At 49.7% G+C, this 10,168-nt stretch overlaps 2 pseudogenes; one reads left to right on the plus strand and one right to left on the minus strand.

The window, feature by feature from the left end:
* Positions 1 to 361: 361 nt before the first annotated feature.
* On the minus strand, positions 362 to 505 carry LOC144669151 (U1 spliceosomal RNA; annotated as a pseudogene).
* A 2,055-nt stretch (positions 506 to 2,560) lies between these two features.
* Positions 2,561 to 2,731, plus strand: LOC144669200 (U2 spliceosomal RNA; annotated as a pseudogene).
* The last annotated feature ends 7,437 nt before the right edge of the window (positions 2,732 to 10,168 follow it).

Raw genomic sequence — 10,168 nt, forward strand, 5'->3', positions numbered from 1 at the left:
GGGGGTGGAGGGCGGTGCTGGGAGTCGGGGGACTGTTGTGATGGTGGGTTGGGTGTTACATGGGGGTTTGAGAGAGATTTTTGAGTGGGCAAATGCGGGGTTAAAAATGGCGCGAGTAATTTGGTGGCGACAAAACAAATGGTCGGGCGAAAATGACGTGGAGATGGAATAATTGCCGGCTGATAATGACAGGGAGGAAAAGGAAGGGGGTTGGATAATATTTGCGAGGCGGAAAGAAAAAATGAATAACCAACCAGTATGGTATAGATTTTGAAGAGCACACACCGGGGGTTTTTATATGAAAGGAAGTAGAAGACAAAATGAAAGATATGATGTGAAGTCTATTTTTTGAATCGTGAATCAGGGGAGAGCGCGAACGCAGTCCCCCACTACCACAAATTTTGCAGTCGAGTATCCCGCATTTGGGGACATCGCAGGCGTCAGCACACCCGAAGTGCAATGGGCTAGCCTCGTCCTGGGAGAACCTTTTTTTTTGCAAAAATATACTTTATTCATAAAATATCTTCAATCACATTCCAAACCATTTCAAAAACACCATTACAAGGGTACAATCCAGGTTAAACATTTACAAAATGTATCACCAGGTGCATCAGTACAAACAATATTACAATCATTTACAGCCTTTCATTTTGAGCTGTACAGCCCGAGGGGCTCTAAACAGTTCCCAGTCTCTCGGTGCGCTGTGGCAGAAAGGTCTTAGACAGCGACCCTTCCCCATTGCGCCTTTGCGGCAGCTGCCTCAAGCTTTAGTGCGTCCCTCAGCACGTAGTCCTGGACTTTGGATTGTGCCAGTCCGCAACAATCGGTCGGGGACAACTCTTTGTGCTGGAAGACCAACAAGTTTCGGGCAGGCCAAAGCGCGTCTTTCACCGAGTTGATGATCCTCCAGCTGCAGTTGATGTTTGTCTCGGTGTGTGTCCCTGGGAACAGCCCGTAGAGCACAGAGTCCTGTGTCACAGAACTGCTCGGGATGAACCTCGACAGAAACCACTGCATCTCTCTCCGGACCTTCTTTGCAAAGGCACAATCCACAAGGAGGTGAACAACGGTCTCTTCCCCACCACAGCCACCTCGAGGGCAACGTGCAGAGGGGGTGAGCCTCCTGGTGTGTAGGAAGGATCTGACGGGGAGGGCCTTTCTCACCACCAGCCAAGCCACGTCTTGGTGCTTGTTGGAAAGTTCTGGCGATGAGGCATTCTGCCAAATGACTTTGACAGTCTGCTGGGGGAACCATCCCACAGGGTCCACCCTCTCCTTTTTCCTCAGGGCCTCTAGGACGTTACGTGCTGACCACTGCCTGATGGACTTGTGGTCAAAGGTGTTTTTCTGCATCAATTTTTCCACCAGGGACAGGTGGTACGGCGCGGTCCAACTACTTGGAGCGTTCCGCGGCAGCGTGGCCAGACCCATCCTTCGCAACACCGGGGACAGGTAGAACCTCAGCACGTAGTGACACTTGGTGTTTGCGTACTGAGGGTCTACGCACCGCTTGATGCAGCCGCACACAAAGGTGGCCATCAGTATGAGGGCGATGTTGGGCACGTTTTTTCCCCCTTTATCTAGAGGCTTGTACATCGCGTCCCTGCGGACACGATCCATTTTCGACCTCCAGATAAAGCGGAAGATGGCTCGAGTCCAGAGTCCGCTCCGTGGAGCAGGATGAGACGTGCTCACGTTTCTTCTTCCAAAAGGTACACAGAGAGAGCTCTGTGATCAGCAGCCTGAAGGAAGAAGACGGCTCAGTAAAGTCATCGCAGTCCGACATTTTGAGGATCAGCAAATCCTTTTATGTCGGATTGTATGACGTGAAGCCCACAGACAGTACGGAGTCCCAGTCCTTCCTGTCCTCCATTACAAAGGGCTTTGATGACAGTACATGGGAGAGTCTGGACAAACATGGTGGATGTGCTCTCAAAATGAGATTTGGGGAGGGATTCCACAACACGGCAGGAGTCTCACCCCCTCTGCACGTTCCCCTTGAGGTGGCTGTGGTGGGGACAAGACCGTTGTTCACCTCCTTGTGGTTGTGCCTTTGCAAAGAAGGTCTGGACGTCGGTGATAGACGCTCTTTGGTCTGCCTGAAACTTGTTGGACTTCCAGCGCAAAGAGTTGTCCCCGACCGAGTGTTGCAGACTGGCACGTTCCAAGGTCCAGGACTACGTGCTGAGGGACGCACTAAAGCTTGGGGCAGCCACCGCAAAGGCGCAATGGGGAAGGGTCGCTGTCTAAGACCTTTCTGCCACAGTGCACCCAGGGACTGGGAAATGTTGAGAGCCCCTCGGGCTGTACAGCTCCAAATGAATGTCTGCAGTGAATACTAATTATATTGAAGCACCTCAGAGAGCAACATGATGTATGTTGATAACTCCAATACTTTTGTCTGATTGTCTGCATTGACCATATTGAAATGATTGTAATATTCATTGATTGTATCGATGCACCTTGTGATCAATGTGTAAAAGTTGAATCTGATTGTAGTTTTGTGATGGTGATTTTGAAATGTTTTGGAATGTTCCTCCAGATATTTTATGAATAAAGTATATTTTTCAAAAAAAAATCTGTTCTTATCAGTTTAATATCCGATACGTCCTTTATCTGGGGACCAAATATTAAATTTATTTTTGGAGCAGGGAGATGGAACAGGATCTTTCTCCGTCCATTCCACACATCGACCTGGTATTGCAGCGTCTTCAGGAATGGTGCAGTTTTGCCCTCTACAGGGTGAAAGGGAAACTGAAAAGAAGAAAAAGTCATTCAGAGCATTGTCCTGCTTTCCATCATTGATCTGGTTGAACTGAACTTGTGCTGAGTGGCAGGACAGGCTCATTGGTGCCAGACTGAGTGATGCCCCCTTTAACTTTAATTTCTCCTTTAACTCCTCTCAATTCCTCCAAATAAAAGGTGTGGCCATGGGTACCCGCATGGGCCCCCGCTATGCCTGTCTCTTTATGGGGTATGTGGAACATTCCTTGTTCCAGTCCTACTCCGGCCCCCTCCCACAACTCTTTCTCCGGTACATCGATGATTACTTCGGTGCTGCTTCATGCTCTCGTCGGGAACTGGAAAAATTTATTAATTTTGCTTCCAATCTCCACCCCTCCATCATTCTCACATGGTCCATCTCTGACACTTCCCTTCCCTTCCTTGACCTCTCTGTCTCAATTTCTGGTGATAGACTGTCCACCAATATCCATTACAAGCCTACCGACTCCCACAGCTACCTTGACTACAGCTCCTCACACCCTGCTTCCTGTAAGGACTCCATCCCATTCTCTCAGTTCTTTTGCGTCCGTCGCATCTGTTCTGATGCTGCTACCTTCAAAAACAGTTCTGCCACCACCAAACACACCTTCCCTTCACCCCCCTTGGCGGCATTCCGTAGGGATCGTTCCCTCCGGGACACCCTGGTCCACTCCATCACCCCTACTCCTCAACCCCCACCTATGGCACCTCCCCATGCACACGCAAAAGATGCAACACCTGCCCCTTCACTTCCTCTCTCCTCACCGTCCAAAGGCCCAAACACCCGTTTCAAGTGAAGCAGCATTTCACTTGCATTTCCTCTGACTTAGTCTACTGCATTCGTTGCTCCCAATGCGGTCTCCTCTACATTGGAGAGACCAAACGTAAACTGGGCGACCGCTTTGCAGAACACCTGCGGTCTGTCCGCAAGAATGACCCAAACCTCCCTGTCGCTTGCCATTTTAACACTCCACCCTGCTCTCTTGCCCACATGTCTGTCCTTGGCTTGCTGCATTGTTCCAGTGAAGCCCAACTCAAACTGGAGGAACAGCACCTCATCTTCCAACTAGGCACTTTACAGCCTTCCGGACTGAATATTGAATTCAACAACTTTAGATCTTGAACTCCCTCCCCCATCCCCACCCCCATTTCCGTTTCTTCCCCCTCCCTTTTATTTTTTCCAATAATTTATATAGATTTTTCTTTTCCCACCTATTTCCATTATTTTTAAATTTATACCTTTTATGCCCTGTTAGTCTTATATCACCCCACCCCACCCCCACTAGAGCTGTACCTTGTGTGTCCTCCCATCCATTCTTAATTAGCACATTCGTTTAGATAATACCACCACCTTCAACACCTCTTTGTTCTTTTGTCTCTGACATCTTTTGGTTATCTGATCCTATCACTGCTTGCTTGTCCCTACAACCACACCACCCCCCCGCCCGACTTCTCTCCCCCCACCCCCCCACCTTAAACCAGCTTATATTTCACCCCTCTCCTAGTTTTACTCAGTTCTGTTGAAGGGTTATGAGGACTCGAAACGTCAACTTTATTCTTCTCCACCGATGCTGCCAGACCTGCTGAGTTTTTCCAGGTAATTCTGTTTTTGTTTTGGATTTCCAGCATCCGCAGTTCTTTGTTTTTATATCTGAATGATGCCCCCCGTTGGATTTTGGTGCAACTGCAGGGCTGCTGCTGGTTTGCACTTGTGCTGCTTGTCAGGGTGGAGCCCGGGACTAGACGATGCCCCCTGTTGGATATTGGTGCAACTGCAGGGCTGCTGCTGGTGTGCACTTGTGCTGCTTGTCAGGGTGGAGCCCGGGACTGGACAATGCCCCCTGTTGGATTTTGGTGCAACTGCAGGGCTGCTGCTGGTGTGCACTTGTGCTGCTTGTCAGGGTGGAATCCTGGACTGGAAAATGCCCCCTGTTGGATATTGGTACAACTGCAGGGCTGCTGCTGGTGTGCACTTGTGCTGCTTGTCAGGGCGGAGCCCGGGACTGGACGATGCCCCCTGTTGGGTTTTGAAGCTGTTGCAGGCGCTGCTTCAGGGAGGCAGCATCAAGCAAGAAAGGTCCTGATGCTCAATGCTGGCTGTCGGGTCTTCAGCCCGTGTTCGGCCACACGCAGCAAAACGGACGGTGAAGCCGAGGCCGAGGAAGACGGGACGGGCGCATGGGTTTCTGGGTTATCGCTTCTCGGCCTTTTGGCTAAGATCAGTTGTAGTGAAGCGACGGCTAAAACCAAAGGAGCCCCAAACCAGGGGGTACGTAACACCGTTCGGGTGACAGTGAAGGACAGTGAAGGAGGAGCACCCATGGATCGGGCCTTCTTCATCAAGCGGATCCTGTTGAAGGCGTTTGGATTGGAAGCGGAGGAGATCTACTCCCTGCAAGACTTCCCCAGCGCTGGATATTTCGACGTGACCTTCAGGAATGTTGCTGCCTGCGTCAAGTTCCTGAAGGTGTTCGAGAAGAAGAGAGACCAGCCGGAGATGAAGATCCTGACGGTGGAGCCGCTCTTTGCTCTGCCGTTGCAACGGGACCGTGTGGTGACGTTGCATCTCTACAACCCCTAAGTCCCTGTCGCCGACGTGTTCACCTTCCTCGCCAGGTACGTCGACAAGGTTGGGAGCTGCACCGAGGTTAGAGACGCCTTCGGGATTTGGACCAGCCATCGCCAGGTTAAGGTCACGCTCAAGACCGACGGTAAGGGAGCCGTCTTCCACCCTCCTTCCAGATTTGCTATCGGGGGAAGCCGTGGCTACCTGGTCTACGCTGGACAACCCAAACTTTGTCACTCATGCGGCAAGTCTGGTCATGTGGCGGCCAACTGCAGCGCCTCCCTCTGCAAGAACTGCAAACAGGAAGGGCACCAGACAAAGGACTGAAAACAGACTAAGTGCTGCAACCTGTGTGGCGAGGCAGGTCACCTCTACAGGACCTGCCCCAAACGCTGCCTCACTTATGCACGGGCAGCCAACGCCAATGAGGGGGAAGCAGAAGAAATGCTTCGTGTCACTACTACCAAGGACTCTTGTAACACTCCAAACACCATGGCCCCCAGTGAGAGCAACGGGACAAAGGAGGACACAGAGAGAGACAAGGTGGAGGATAAGATTGAGGCAGCAGACAGCCAATCAACAGCACTGCCCCCTGAACCTCCCACTCCTCAGGAGAGCGAATCAATGGAGGAGGAAGCAGCGGAAAATCAGCAGGGGGAGTGGCAGCTGGTGAAGAGAGCCAAAAGGAAGAAGGGGCTAAGAAGGGACCAAGCCACTTCCCAGACAAGTGGCAAGAGGCGTCTCCCATCCGAGACGGATGACAAGGACAGCTGCTCTTCAGACGAAGAAAGGTAAGGGCGGCACCTACAGAAGAAGCGGAAAAGCTCTAGGGAGTTGGAGGACGAGACACCCGAGCTCCAGAACATTGGCGACAATGAGGAGACCAGCGCACCCCGACTTTGCCCACAACCTGAAGAGGCCAGCTCACCCCAACCCCAGCAATCTGGGAGCAGTGAAGCGCTCAGCGCACCCCAGCTCCCGGAAGCCGGGAGCAGCAACGCCCCAGAGGGGGAGAGGATTGGAGAAGCTTCTCCAACAGAGGACATTTCAAATCCCGTCCTCTACACGAAACCCCAGATGCCACCTGAGCAGAACATCTCCAATGGGGAGGTTCAGGACAGTTTCCTCAGCCTATCCAAAGTGAGGCAATTTGTGAACACTATGGGTATGCAGGAGCAGACCAAAGGCCTCGGACTCTCAGAGACAACAGGTTTGGTAAGACACTAAATGCTTTAAAATGGGTGTAAAGATTGTATCCAGAAATGTGCGTAGCATTAAATCTACTACTTGATGTGTTGCGACCTTGGACTACCTTGCCAAGGTCAAAGCTGACCTGTTGTTTCTGCAGGAGTGTGCGATACCACTTCTCATCTCCTGCAGGGGTCCAAGTGAGGCCTCACCCTCCCACTTCAATCCAGCTTCACTCTCTGCAACATCAAACATTCCAGTTAGAGAGGGGAAAGGGGGACGTCCAACATCTAGAGGATCAATGTCCCACCAGCTTCAGGTACAAGATCTCTCCTTCCTCTGGGACCTAACCACAACTCCCTTGTGGCACCACAGTTACCCACATGGCAACAGGCACAAATGTCAATGCTCGATTCCTCCAATGGGGTGCAGCTAAACAAGAGAAAGAGCCCATCAACCAGGTTGTGCATCACATCCCCACACAACATCCCTGAGGGAGAGAGAGGGGGAACTGACACATTCTGCACCTTCTGGAAAGTACAAGCTTTGTTCCTGGAATCCCTCTGATCCAATGGAGCAACTTTCAGGTGACAGGTGATGAAAATCTGAGGGACACATTCAACACAAGTCATGATTCAGTGACTCCCTCCCAACATGGAGACCCCAATGATCAGCTTCCTCTTACCAAGGAACGGTCATCTCCAAGGAAACGGAACACATCCAGGTCAAAGCGGAGCTTGTCCAGCTCCCGCTCGTCTCTTGGCAACACAAAGGTTGAAAAGGAGTCCTCAGCTTTGCTGTCCAGGAGGCAACTGAAGAAAGATTAAAAAGGGACAGGAAGTGAATCAAGTGAAGCCATTGAGATGGGACCAGCTGGAGAAAGCAGAGAGATCCTTGCCCATTGTGGTCAATGAAGCTGTATCTCCGGGTGGAGTCCTTGTCTGGGCTCAGTGTAGCTACACAGCGGTCAATGTAGAGCTTCAGGGGCATGTGGTTGATCATTGAAACAGAGGCCTCAATGTGAATGAGCTCACCCAGGTAGTAGACAGTCGAAGTGCGCTCTGTAAGCCAGTCACCTGAAGTACAAGAGGACAAGGGTTAGAGACAGTGGCTGTAACTCCCAGTGAGTGACTACAGGAAATCACTCCCCATCCACCCATCACATACCATTCATTAGGCGCAGAGAGAATGACAGATGCCCTTCTCCAGACTTGGTGGAGCTGAATGGGATCCAGGTGGGCTTGATGGGGTCACTGCTCACATTGCCCTTCCTGGAAAGGCAGGGGAGTCATTTTAGGACATATTCAGAGACCACCAGCAGCTGTAGATCTTATTGACAAAGCGAATAAAGATTCTCACCTCAAATAACGACACTCAATGGGAACGACAGCTCCATTCGTTCTCACAATGACAGATCCATGATACTCTGGGGTGTGGTTCAGGTGGGTGGTGTAGATGAGGAAATCTCCAATCATCTGAAAGAATCAGGTGAAGGAATGAAGAACTGATCTGAAATGAGAATGTTCTCCACAGGGGTTAACAATGAAGTCATCCCATCCCCTGAAAACAATTCTGAGGGGGATGGACAGGATCAGTGTGAAGAGGCTGCTTCCCCCCAGCCGGAGGAGAGTTGATTATTAGGGGTAGGCATCTCAGGTCAGGGGGTCACTTAAGATTAATGTGACAGGGAATTACTTCATACAGCAGGTGGTGAATGTTTGGGATTCTATCCCAGAGAGCTGTGAATGCTCAGTCACCGAGTACATTGGAGACAGATGGATTTATTTTGGGGAATGAAGGGAATGTTATGATGTGGCAGATGATGCTAGTCAGGTGGATCAAATCTACGAGGGAAACTTGATTAGGCACTCAACTGTTTTGCAATTAGTATTTTATTTTGAGATCAGTGCCCGGAATTCAGGAACAGCAAAGACTGCCACAAATTCAGGAGGTTTAGATAAAAATGTAAACATTTAAAGAAAAGATTAAGCACATCCATTATGTCTACAAATTACTATAAGAACTCCCAAAATTCTGATTAATCTGGCTCCCAGTGACACCTTCATTAAGGCAACAGTTAAAAAACAGATTTGTACAGACCCAGGCAAAGCAACACCACCTGGACAGGAGAATTCAATACGAGTTGACACATCCTTGGTTCCTTTAGACAGGAACTTGATGCAGAGGCTGGAGGCTTCTCACATTTATGAAAGATCTTAGGATGTCTTCAATACTGACTCAGCCTCATCCTCTCTACAGGTAAATTCCATTGTTCCCATATCTTGTTGCAACTTCACTTTTCATAATATAAAACTTTAGTACTAATTTATCAGTAACCTTTTGAAAAAAATTAACACTTCAGCTTAGTTTCTGAAAGCTGGGTGTCACATCCCACCATTGCTTGGAAATTCAAGCTATCCAAATTTATATAAAAAAGCAAATTTTCATCACATCTCATTCTAAACCTGGTTCGATTAAACTGGACTGAAACCTCCAGTTGGATTGATCTGAATGAGGGGAATAGAGCTGAAAATCCTCAAAACAACAAAAGGAAAAGCTTGGAGGATCCAAAGAGAAGGTTCAAGACCAATGGGGCTGATGTCATAGGTTGGAGAGACTCAGGGATCAGTTAAAGTAAAGTACAATACAAGATAGAAAGCTAATTTGTAGTTTTATAAAGCAGGAGACAGCTATCTCCTCAATATCATTGACATCTCACCCAGTGTTGGAATGAAGAGTGGGGAACAACCTACAGCCCAAGCTTAGAGCAAGAGCTGAGGATTCCCATTACCTGCAACCTGCTGCCACACTCATGGAGTCCATAGTCAAAGAGGACAGTGTGGTTCTGAGAGTAGATCCTGGTTGGCCGACAACCTGCTGTCCCCGGGGTCAGGTCAGCAGCTTTGATCAGGTGCCTGGTTCCAAATAAATCCAGCTGGACCCTGAGCAGCAGCTTGTCCTCTCCACACTGCACCATCACAGTCTGCAGTGGAGACACACTTCCACCCTCAGACACACGGAAATGGGAACCAAAGGGAGGCCCAGGAGGAGAGACTGTCTGAGGCACAGGGGTGGCTTTGACTCTGCTCCATGGAAACCTCTGGCCCAGAAACAGTTGCCAAGTATCAGAGCCACAAACAGCTCCAGCTAACACCAGCACTGGGAACAAAGGCCTCACTACAAAATCACCCATGATACCAAACAACTCAACCATCCCTTCAGCCACCGAGCAGCACCTTTTATACACACAAGCTGCACTCACCTGACACCAATGAGACCGGAAGCAGCAACATTGAACCAATTAACCAGCCCCAAACTCCACAATCTCCACCAATGACAGAACTCATGGATTTATTACCAGGAAGGCTGATTTTATTTGGACCAATAGGAGTTGGTCTGGCGGGGGGGAATGATGTCGATGAACAAAAGGGAAGGTGCGTGATAGGGTGGAGGGCAGGAGAGATTAAAGGATAAAAGGTTTCATGGTGCAAAAGCCAAACGCAGTGGTAATGGGTAAAGTAAAGAAACAAAAGATGTGTCCAGATGAGGTGTGAATGGCTGCATAGCAACCGTCTGAATGTAACGTAGAATCGTAGAATTTTTACAACACAGAAAGAGGCCACTCGGCCCATCGTGTCTGCCCCGGCTGAA

The sequence above is a fragment of the Cetorhinus maximus genome, chromosome 28 (genome assembly GCF_964194155.1).
Source record: "Cetorhinus maximus chromosome 28, sCetMax3.hap1.1, whole genome shotgun sequence".
NCBI lineage: Eukaryota > Metazoa > Chordata > Chondrichthyes > Lamniformes > Cetorhinidae > Cetorhinus > Cetorhinus maximus.